Source organism: Dermacentor albipictus, chromosome 1 (assembly GCF_038994185.2).
Source record: "Dermacentor albipictus isolate Rhodes 1998 colony chromosome 1, USDA_Dalb.pri_finalv2, whole genome shotgun sequence".
Taxonomy (NCBI): Eukaryota; Metazoa; Arthropoda; class Arachnida; order Ixodida; family Ixodidae; genus Dermacentor; species Dermacentor albipictus.
This window is the reverse complement of record NC_091821.1, coordinates 372559698-372572130: the sequence shown is the minus strand read 5'-3', so window position 1 is coordinate 372572130 and position 12433 is coordinate 372559698. Positions and strand designations below refer to the sequence as shown.

Sequence of the window (12433 nt, the reverse complement as noted above, 5' to 3'; positions counted from 1 at the left end):
TGGACTGTCAAAAGGGGGAAAAAAAAAAGAAGTGCACATGGAGAAAGTGTGCGTGTACGTCTGAGCGGGAGTGATGTCTTCTGCCAGGAACAGTAAATGAGGCAGACAAGACCCGATAGTCTTGTCTTCGCCACGCCAAAAGCGCCATCCGACGGCACATTTACTTGAACGTACGTGCTCGAACATGCCATTTAACCTCGCGCATGAATGCACGCACATACTCTACTCACTATAATAATTCTGCCTCTATGGATTGTTTAAAATCACGCCCGCAACACCGAATACAAGAGAAAAGGAGGAAACTGATGAGAAAATGGAGGGTGAACGCGGCAAAAACGCGGACGAGCCAATAATAGATGCCGTTGTGAAACAGAAGGGTCGTGCTCTGAGGCAAAGGTACGACACAAGGGCTGGCGATTTGCGTTGGCGTCAATCTGGCTGCCACGAAATTAAAATGTCTGATGCGAAACAAACACTACATGCTTGTACGTTAGTGGTGCAAAAAAAAAGCACGAGGGAAACACTTGTAGCAATGCAATGTGTGATCGCGCAAAGAACACTTGTGCCTCGATTTTGTTTGTCACGTGATTACTGGCCACGTACACCATCGAGGTGGTACAGTATCTGTGCGTGGCCTCAGGGCCGTGGTTCGTGCTTGTGGGTGACGAACAAAAACGCGCTACTGGCATCAAGCTCGAACGACCGCGCGAAACTTGATTCAAAATATAAACGACAAACATTAGAATCTCGAGTCTATGTAAGGGCAACAAATATGAAGCTTTAGAACAAGATGAGGATGCACAGAGGTAATGAGTGAGAGTTTCAGAGGCCGCAATTGAAGTTGGAAGCAAAGCACCAAGGCAACAAATAAACAAGTTCTCCCAAGTTACACAGGACCTAATAAAAAAATGACATCTGCAGAGTTCAACTAACCTCACCATATGGCTTTCATAGATTACGATAAGGCGTTTAAGTAGATATACCAGCCGTCATGGAGGCATATCTAATCAAGGAGTACAGGAGGCACACGTGAATATCGTAGCAAATATATTTAAAGATTTCACATATACCGTAATCCTTCTTAGGAAAAGCGACAAAATAATGATCAAGAAAGGAGTCAGGCACGGCGACACAATATCTCCAATACTGCTCAGTGCAAGCTAGGAAAACCCTATTCAAGTTGTTGATTACTGGGAAAGGTTAGGAGTGACGATCAACGGGGAGCATCTCAGCAACGTGTGGTGTGCGGATGACATTGTCCTGTTCAGCAATGATGGAGATGACTTGCAAGGAATGATTGGAAACCTTGGTGGACAAAGTGTGAGAGTAGTTGTGGATGTTAATTTTCAGATGAATGAGGTAAGCTTGAAAAGCCTGTCAAGAGAACCAAAATTCGTGGTTGTTGGCCAGCTCCTAAAATCTGTGCAATAGTATGTTTATCTAGGCCCATTAGTCACAGGGGACCCTGACTATGAGAAGGAAATTGATAGAAAAATAAAAATGGATTGCAATTTATACGGTAGGAATCGCCAAGTCTGACTGACAGCTTACCGATATCTTCGAAAAGGGAAATGTACAATCCTTGCATTGTACCGGTACTAACATAGGGAGCAGAAACTTGGAGGTGAACAAAGGAGCTTGATATGTTAAGGACCGCGCTAACGTTACGACAATGTTAAGAGACATGAAGGCAGTGGTGTGAATTAGAAAATTTGGGTAGCTGATACTCTAGCTGACATTAAGAGGAAGAAATGGAGTTAAGTAAGATATGTGGTGCGTAGGTTAATAACCGGTGGTTCATTAGAGTTGCCGAATCGGTGCGAAGGAAAGGAAAGCGCAGTCGAAGACTAGAAAGAATTAGGTGGTGTGGTGAAATAAGTAAATGTGCCGGTTCAAGATGATGTCAGCTAGCAAAAGATAGGGATAATTGGAGATCGCTGGGAGATGCCTTCGTTCTGCAATGGATATAAACATGGTGAAGATGAACGGGTTAATCGTGAACCAGTGCGTTTTCGCGGTTATTTCAGTAAAGTGCTATGTGCAGCTAGATGGCTTTGAGCAATCGTGAAACGAACTCCGATTTTCTTTTTCAGAGATTGATGTTAGAGTCGACCGACACTTTTTTTTTCTTCGTGTGGAAATCATTTAATAGAATTGCTGCAGCATAGCTGGTTCATCATCATAAAACCACTGTTGGCATTGCTTTACCTCGTGAACTCTTCTGGTGCAGGGCGTTTCCTATAATGAACCATCGACTATTGCCGCGTACCTATAAGGTTTAGGTACAACTCGGCACCTTGGCCGAGGCACGCTTTTGCACTTCAACCGCATTTTCACTCCATAAATGCATCATGCACGTAACGTTACTTAGACATTTATTTTTTCCCAACGAGTTTTCCTTCTTTTTCTGCACAAGACAAGAATACAGCGTCCTGCTGAATAACTCTTCTCAAAACACTGGACAGGCTTACTAAGCAGATTTATCCGTCTTAGTTCGGGGACGCGTGAATAAGAAACAAAATAGAAGCGAGTCTTAGGAGGTGAAGTATGCTCAGATACCCTGAACGGTTTGCTCGTTGTGTCTCGGGTGTCGAATACAAGTTTAGAGAATTTATCTAAACTTGTAAAGCTTCGAAAATATTGAATATATATATTGATCATTCGTAATTCATTAAAGTCATGGTAGAAACAAAGACGACAGTTCTAGAACCTAGATAGTTAAACCTTGATGGTGAATAATTGCAGAACAGGATTCGTCAAGGTTTATGGGATAAGGAAGATCTAGAACATCTTGCGTATTTGTCCTATGATAGAGAAAGAGAGAGAGTGTAAAAAGAGAAATATATAAACTTTATTTGCAGGAAGTTCTTGACCAGGCCTCGCTTCCGCAATCTCATCAGCTGTTGTTGGCCACCTCCAATTTCATGGCCAGCATGAAAGCATTGCGGCTTGTATGGCCCTTCTACAGGTTCACTAGTCTCAGCGGACATTTAACAATGTAAACTTTCCCTACTTCTAGTTAATTTCTTCTGCTAAAAAATGTGAAAAAGAAAAACATCAGTGTAGATATCGGCGGCATTGTGAACAGCCTCAGCAATAACTTCTCTGTTTGAAAGCGACCACCGGAAGTGGTTTTAATCGGTGCTCCTCTTCATACTTCCTTACTTCCTAAGCGGCAGGGGCAATGCCTTGTTGCTGTTTTCTGAGAACAATGACAAGAACATGACAGTCCGAATACGCCTATAAATTCTTTTTTTTTCCTGGATTGGCTTAAGACTTGCGGTTTGTTGTGCGCGAAATGCTACCAACGCCGCCTGTTTCTAAGGATGTTTACTATTTCCTCGTGGCTCCGAGATTCGCACACGACGCAGTGACGAAAATCTGTAAGGTGGCGTTGCTTGCGCGCCTCGCATGAAGTATATGCTGATGCACGCACTTTGGTGATAGGAGGCCTTTATGCCTAGGCCTCGCGCTTTATTTTTTCAATTTCTTTTTTTTCTTTGTTTCTGTTTGTGTTTCTTTTTTCTGTGTGTCTGAAGGCCACACCGTTGCTTAGTTGCGGAGCTTATTTGATGCTGCATTCATTAAGGTATTCTCACTAACGTATTTTCACTCCGCTTTTTAACTCAAATGACTCTGCAGGGTGAGCCTTCGTGTTATGACTTACAAGGACACAAATATCAGTTGTGACCGTGAAGTCTTACTGAACACTTGTGAATGGAAACCTGTAAGGAGAAAGGTGTTGAGCCCAGAGTGCTGAGCAGGAGGTTATATTAACCTAAAACGGTTGAAAGTTTAACAATTACACAAAAAAGGTATTTTTTTCTACCCACCTGTGCACTGAATGAACGTAGGGGTGTTTCTCAAGGGCGATAGTATGCACACACGCGTTCGATACAACGTGTGCTGTTGTCCAAATACTGGTAGCGTCCGTTGCGTTTAAACATCAGATTTTTCTACCTAAACATCTTCAAGTTCTTGTGTGACTTTTGTTCGCGTAACCACCCCAGAAATTGGGCTTCGCGCTTAGCAGGAAAGCGCCGACAAATCGGTACGTTTTCCTCCCACACTTGCTTTATTCACAGTTTCGCTCAACGTTCTCTAGCGTGTTATTTAAGCTAAGCTTGTTGCCAGAGTAAATAGGTCAAGTTTAACAGAATCAGCTCCTAAAGACACTTTTGGCGAAAGCCTGTCCTGCCCGTTCTTACCTGAAGTGTTCAGTATCTTTAATGATTACGCGTCAAAATCCCTGCAAGCCTTCAGGATTCTGCCTTGAGGTGCCGCGGATATTGAAGTATGCCTGCTGAGAGTTCGCACTGACTTGCTTAAGCATTTCTGTGAAAATTTTCGTCGATGTCATCAAATTCCCGACGATAACTTCTGTGTCGATAGCGCCTTAATTTCCATCTCCTCCTGCTCAACTTCGTTACCTTTTACAATCGTAATAGATCATTATTGCGTTCTTTCGATGTAGCTTTCGTCTCATCTCGTTGGCCAAAGCATCTTAGTCCTTCCCTCTCTCTTGAGCCTTTGCTAACATACTCGCTGGTTTTGTCACTCCAAATCTTGTAATTCCTTGTCATACAACGCGTACGCACACATCAGTATTCTCACTTTAGCTGCTGAGATATATTAATTTTATTGACTGCATCTTTGAGAATATTTTTATTCTATGCAGTAGTAATCGCTGTGCTACTTGTCAAGGTGAACAAACAAGCAATCTTGCAACAAAAAAAAGAGGAATATTTCCGCCATGTTTACCCGTGCCGTTTATTTCTGTCCAAATAGAGAGCACGAGGAAAAAGAAAACGCCACCTAACATATGAATTGAATTACCTCCTTAAGGATGAAGAACGCTTCTCACCCATTACCTTCCAGAGGAAAGCACGAGAGCCGTATAAGTGCGTATGTAACCACCTTTGCTACTTTGTATGGGTTTCTGAAAATTTCTGAACTGCTTTAGTGGGTAGCGCACGGTGCTCTAAATTCCTAGGGCTTGCTATTATTTTATCATGAGGTTTATATGCCTGATCATCATAATCATAATTATGATGATCATCATCAGCTTATTTTATGTCCACTGCAGGACGAAGGCCTCTCTGCGATCTCCAATCACCCCTGTCCTGCGCCAACCGATTCCAACTAGCTCCTGCGAATTTCTTAATTTCATAGCCCCACCTTGTCTTCTGCCGTCCTCGGCTGCGCTTCCCTTCTCTTGGTATCCATTCTGTAGCCGTAATGGTGCTCCGGTTATCTAACCTACGCATTACATGACCTGCCCAGCTCCATCTTTTTCTCTTGATGTCATTTACAATATCGCCTATCCCCGTTTGCTCCCTGATCCACACCGCTGTCTTCCTGTCTCTTAACGTTACGCCTAATTTTCTTCGCTCAATCGCTTTTTGCGTAGTCCTTAACTTGTTTTCGAGCTTCCTTGCCAGTCTCCCAGTTTCTGCCCCATATGTCAGCACCGGCAAATTGCACAGATTGTACACCTTTCTTTTTAATGATAATGGTTAGCTTCCAGTCAGGACCTGACAATGTCTAGCGAATGCGCTCCAATCCATTTTTTATATTCGGTGAATTTCCTTCTCATGATCTGCGTTCCCTGTAAGTAGTTGACCTAGGTAAACGTACTCCTTCACAGACTCTAGAGGCTGACTGGCGATCCTGAACTCTTGTTCCCTCGCCCGGCGATTCATGATTATCTTTGTCTTCTGCATATTAATCTTCAACTCCACTCTTATACTCTCTCTGTTAGGGTTCTCAATCATTTGTGGTAACTCGTCCCCAGGGTTGCTGAACATGACAACGTGAACTGCAAACCGAAGGTTGATGAGATATTCGCCGTTGACCCTTACTCCTAAGCCGGCCCAGTTTAATAGCTTGAATGCTTCTTGCAAGCACGCAGTGAATAGCATTGGAGAGATTGTACCTCCTTGTCTGACCCCTTTCTTTATAGGTATCTTCCTACTTTTCTTGTGGAGAATTAAGGAAGCTGTGGAATCTCTGTATCTATTTTCCAAGATATATTTACGTAAGCCTTCTGCACTCCTTGATTATGTAATGCCTCTATGACTACTGGTATCTCTACTGAATCAAATGCCTTTTCGTAATCTATGGAAGCTATATAGAGAGGCTGATTGTACTCTGTAGATTTTTCGGTTACCTGATTGATGGCATGGATGTGATCCACAGCACAGTATCGCTTCCTGAAGCAAGCCTGTTTTCTCGTTTGGCTGAAGTCAAGTGTTGCCCCATATTCTACTGGGAATTGTATTGGTGAATATTAATATACAATACTGTAAGTAAGCTAATGGGCCTATAATTTTTCAATTTTTTAACGCCTTTCTTTTTGAGGATTAGTATAATGTTGGCATTCTTCCAGTTCTCTGGGATCCTTGAAGTCAAGAAACATTTCGCAACCTTTGGAAGCATGATGTGTTCACCATCCTTGATTAAATAGACTGTTTGTTATTCCTTCTTCTCCTGCCGCTTTTCATCGGTTCATGTCTTGCAAAGGCCCTTCTAACTTCATCGCTAGCTATAGAAAGAGCCTCTGTAACCTGTTCATTACTACTTCGAATGGAGGTATCGTGGCTGCTCTGGGTATTGTACAGGTGAGTATAGAATTCTTCCGATGCTTTTACTATATCTTCGCCATTGCTGATGATATTACCCTGCTTATCTTTTAGTGCATACATTTTGGCTTTTTCTATGCCAAGTTTTCTTCTCACTGCTTTCATGCTGAGTCAACTTTTTAGTGCTTCTTCAGTTTTTCTTACGTTATAATGTCGAATATCCTTTATTTTCTCCTTGTTGATCAGTTTGGACATCTCCGCGAATCGAATCGATAAGGCTTTTATTTCCTAGCAGTTACGAGAAAGTACACTATTTTTACGTTGCTTCACCCCAGCATGCTTATCAAGACGTTCAGCCTTTCGCTGCTCTGTACGTGTGCTTTCCTTCAGGAAGGCTCTGAACTTGCAAACTATATTCTATGTTCATGTACCATTCTCAGATATTTGCGTTTCACATTTATTGTAAATTATATTTTTGTTGGATATGACAAAATGATACTATGACAAAATGGCACTGTGACAAAATAAAAAGGTGTGTGTTTTTGACTGTGATTGGAATGAATCATGGCTCAATCTTGCGGTATCCGTACTGATTTCAGTACAACTTTGTTTTATTTACATTGTGCAGTTGGCTTGAAAGTCAGCCAGCCAGTCGTACATCATTTTATTGTGGGAAAGTACACATGTTCTTTTGTATATAAATAATATAAATAAAACAATAAATCTACACAACCTTTTAAATATATAACAAGTAACTTTGCAACCAATGAAGATGCGGGACCACTGGACGCCACTGGGCACCGTAAAGTTGGCATAACAAATCGTTCACGGGGAAAGATTTTTCATGTGGCGCCTTGGGGCTCAAAACATTTAGTGTATTGACGGGCTGTGCCTGGATATTCATTTGATTGTCTTTTGATTGCCTTGTAAGACAGGGGCGACCCCCGTGTGGAGACTGCTTCCGCACCATCACAAGTGATGAGGCCCAGAATTGCAGTGAGGCGCTTTATGAGACGCAAAAAACCCCTCTCTGCCAAGCATTCACCTTTTGGCAGAAGCACTTACCCGGTGCATCCCAACGCATGTGTCATTCAGCCGAAACATTTCTGAAACATTCACTGCGCAACAGGTGTCGGCAATGTTTGTTGAAGGTGATACCACGCATTACACTGATAGGCGCACTTTAAGCGTTTATAAGTCTGAAGAGGCTAGGCATTGCGACGCTAACACATTTCGGTGAGGTGCTTTAGCGCATACAGCGACACATGGCTGGCTCCTGTAAGCCCACATTCGTTCCGGCACACTGGTTGCTTCGTATGCCGAAATTTAAGTGGGCTATGGAATAATTTTTTTTCATATAGAAATTCTTGACCCACGAAAGGCTGCAAGGGCACATTTAAGGATCGTTTCTTAACTGTCTATTACCATTCCGTGATGAAGCTTAATCGACTTGTGTGAGATCATAAACGAAGGGCGTCAATGGAACAAATGCTGCTAACGATCTGCGACATACTATACTCGTTTTTCTGGAACTCACATTTGACTTATTACGTATTGCGCGTGTTAGTTTCACTCGCCTTAGAGACAGGATTTCTTGACTTTCATACCAGGATGTCAATGCGGTTTCCAGTGTATCTTTGTCGCCCTGGACTTGTTGCTACCAGCAGCTGCAAGTAACTGCTGAGATCTATTACAGATGTTTTTTATTCACTCGTTGACAAGCAGAGGAAATGTTCGTTTTGTTAACTCGGCTGAACACCATTATTCGCACAAAACGCTTACACATTTCGATACTATTCTTGAGGAATGTCAGTGATTTGGACGCGGAATGCATTTGATATGTTTGCGCACTTGATATTACAGATTGTCGAATATTCGATGACTTCATGATTTAAATATGCAAGGGATTTGGAAAAGAGTCCTTAAAAGAAGACGTTTGATTTGCATTTGAAATAGCTGGTTAGAAAAGCTGTTCTGCTACATATAAGGTGTATAACACAAATACTCGATCCGCGAGCTGTTCTTCGCCATTTTAGCCATCAAACTAAAATCATAAAAGGAATATTACGTACGAAAAAAAAAACATTAATGTAAAAAGACTATGCGGCCCGTCATGGGACCTTGGTGAAGTCGTGTCTGATCTCGCATTTACAAAGAAAAAAAAAGAAGAAAAAAGAAAAACGAGGCGCCTCCTTGATTCAGTACGTGTACAGATTGAGCTTGACAAGAGACTGTTATGTGCTGAGCATGCATAATGTGCCGCACGAGTACACTGTACTTCGCGATCTGCGCACCAATCAAGCTCGGCCATCGCACTGAGGGAGGCGCCTCTGTAATGTATAGTTCGTCGCCATAAGTCTGTCCATGTGCTCGGAGCTTGTAGCATTGGTTACGATGCCGAATAAGCATATCGACCGTGGCTCTTGAGGAGTTTCATGCCAAACAATAGGACGCTGTGCAAGAGCTCGAGTAGTCTCAGGACCACCATGTCGGACTCGTCGACGAAGCTCGCGTAGCCGGGATTGTGGCTCGTCGAGATGCCTCCTGGGTGGCTGTCGCCTTCTATGGAAGTCAAGCCAAGCTGACCGTCTTTCTTTTCTTCTTTCTGCGACTGCTGGTGCTGCTGCTGCGACGGCAGCGTTGTCATGGTAGTGATCTCGGTTCGCTTGTGGTTCTCCTGCTTCGTGACATCGGTCGAGATGGGAGCCACCATAATCGGTGCTCCGTCCGAGACTTCGGCAATGTGTGCGCTTTAGAGGGCAGATGACTACTTTCGCATGTGCGGTTCACAGAACCTCGCTCTCCGGATAGCAGCCAGGCGTCCTGGAATGAATAAAAAGAATTTAAATAAATAATCGCACAGGAATACCGCTTTGATATGCATACACACAGCTGTAATAGCTTTCAGAAGGCTGATGTGAAACATCTGAACTGAATGGCAGCCTGCACGTGCAGCCGTGAACTCAGAGGGGGACGTAGACCGGTCAAAGCGACGTTGCGTTACCTTACTGACCCTGCCTGAAAGCTTTGCTTTGAAGCCTGCACTTTATTCATGTTTACTTTTGCCCTCTAGTATGTCCTCCATTTCGCCCTTTCATGCGTTACGAGTATGACTGGTACTTTTGCATATGTCCTCTTGGGCTTCTGACGTCAATTGTAAATCTTGTAATTTATTGTGGCACTACGTTTTCGTTCCCTGTATTGGTATAGTACAAGGATTTAAGTTGCCGAAGTGAAATATAGGAAGAACACCGGGAAGGCGAGAGATGGGAATTCAAGACGATGAGTAAAACGAGAACAACGGGAAAGCCGGAGCCTTTCACCTTGTTCATGTTGTTCTCGTTTTGATCATCGAAGTTAAATATGTCTTTTCGTGCTTCATATGTATACTTGTTCCGTATGCACCTTTTATTTACCTGCTAATTTTTAAAGGTTATGTTGTTTATGCATATTGGAAACATGCTTATGCATACTTCAAAACATCTATTGATGGCAACATTTTATATGCATTGTAACTAACTTAGTGCTGCAACCATGCTTCTTCTGCTACTTGACCGACGGACAACTACTAGGTGTTGAGGTTAGTCAGAAAATTCGGTTTGCAAACATCAAGGAAATAAACTGGGCTCACCCGCGGCGTTAGCTTAGCGGATAAGTCACAGGTGCGATACCTTCCGTGGCGACCACATTTCGATGGGAGCGAAGCGGAAAGCGCTCGTTTTTTCAAATTTAGGTTCACGGTAAAGCACTGCAGATGCTCAAAATTAATCCGGAGTCTCTCATTACGGCGTGCCTCGTAATCAGATCGTGGTTTTGGCGCGTAAAACTCCAGAATTTGATAAGCATGGTCTTGTTTCGTTTGATTTCTCGTTGCCACCGGTCATGGCGTGATCGCTGCGGCTGGACTGAATGAGATAAATTTAGTAATTATTACTGATAGTGACATTATTCTAGATTGTACAAATGAGCAACAGAAAACACGATGGAAATTGCAACCAAAACAACATCAAGGTTGTTGGCTCCAAGCATACTGGCTTCGAGCGAGGACATAGGAACGACGCGACAGACTCGAACAATGGTGAAGAAAATGAAGAACGGCGGGACGTAGGACACGGAAGCGTGCAATTACCACAGAAAATCCATTATCCATGGCAATTTCGGCGTGTCCGTGAATATGTTTATTTGTTTATTGGTCGCTCTGCTGTACCCTCTACTCATTACCTGCAAACAAGATGAAGGTTGTTTACAAGCACACGAGTGCAAATTGTCCGAAGTTTGTCTTTTTTCATGGAATGCGCAGCATAGCACGACAACATATTTCAGGTTAGATAATTTTGTATTTGCTCAATGTTACATGTATATCTGCTATGCACCGAATCTACGTGCCTTGACAGAGAATATCTAAGTAACATCTTCGTATCCACATGAGAAGACTATAAACAAGTTCGCATTGATTCAACCACACCTTAAGGGCAATCTGTTTATATGCTCATAAAGGTTGTATGGGTTTCAAACAATGCGTATAGTTTATATGCGAGCAGCCACTTATTTCATTAGGTTCTAAACGTCACGGAGGTACCACGCTAACTGAGAACCTGCGACATCAGGATTAGCTTACATGTCTATGTATGCTTGGTAGCTTGCTGTAGACTTTGTTCTATAAGTCTTTTATATAGTATGTTATATGCCCAGACGTATAGACATCTAACTGCACATTAACCAACTATGTAACTCTGTAACTAACTACTCCAATTTACATCGAACTTATCTAACCGCATGATATCACTTTATCTTTTCTGTAACTGAGGATATTAGACGGCATGCTTCCTCTATGGTCTTCCTTTCTTTTTTAGCTACCGAAGCATACCGTATATGTAATTGCAGTGTCGCATTAAAAAAAAATCTTGGTGGTGCCGATGCGGCCTGTTACGATGCAGTGTAGTGGGGCTTCTCGATGCAAACTCTATTTCTTGCTGCGATGGCCTCGCTCACGATAAGCACAAAATTGACCAGGACAAAGCGCGCTAAGGAGATAAAGGAAATGCGGATATGTCTGCATGGAAATTCATGCTAAATCAGTGCACATGAATCAGGCCGCGAATGCGTCGCCATTCATATCTAAGGTGCTCGATTACAGGCGCGCTTTGCCTTGCCAGCCCCTCCCCCCCCCCCCCCTTCTTAAAAGGAAGCTTTAGCTCGCGCCCAACTCCGACGTAGCCTATTCAATTACATGTAAAACGCAAAAACGTTTTTCTGAGATAACCCCTGGGCCAATTTTAATGAAATTTATTGCATTTGATTCTAGTGACTGTTGGAGGCGGAATTTCGATTTAGGGCCCTGAATTTTGTTAAGAAGATTTTCGAAAATTCGAAAGCTTGAAAAAAATAGAAGCACGAAGTTTACAAAGTCATAACTCTGCATCAAGAACAGATATCGCGGTTCTGTAAACGGCATCCATTAGATAATTGAAAGCGGACAAATTCGGTATGTGAGTTTACATCTTACATGAATTTGTTACGTTGTGCACAAAGGTTCTGCAAAAGCTGTATTTCCATATTACTAAATTTTTTGAGGTTCATGTGCAACATATCAATTTTGTTCGTTTTAGGTGTATTATTAGATGCAATTCACAGAATTGTATTATCATTTTTCGGTTCTGAGTTACAGAGTTGTAAACTTGATAGTTTCGTTTTCTGAAAAGTTTCAATATTTGCCAATTTTTAATAAAAACTTGGCGACCTAAATCGAAAATTCGGAAAAACAGTCACTAGATTTTAAGTTTTTCTTTTAAATGCAACAAACGCAGTCAAATTTGGTGCAGTGGTTGCCGAGAAAAATGAATTCTCCTTTT

The 12433-nt window shown here is 42.4% G+C and overlaps 1 protein-coding gene and 1 long non-coding RNA gene across 2 annotated transcripts in view; one reads left to right on the top strand and one right to left on the bottom strand.

Annotated features, from left to right (window-relative positions):
* Nucleotides 1–12433, top strand: part of LOC135904071 (uncharacterized) — a 592735-nt gene that overhangs the window by 40273 nt on the left and 540029 nt on the right. The gene's annotated exons all lie outside the window — the stretch shown is intronic.
* Nucleotides 7157–12433, bottom strand: part of LOC135905458 (uncharacterized) — a 24871-nt gene continuing 19594 nt past the window's right edge. The window contains exon 3 of the long non-coding RNA XR_010565398.2: nt 7157–9404. This is a non-coding gene — a long non-coding RNA (uncharacterized lncRNA). The remainder of the gene's footprint in view (nt 9405–12433) is intronic.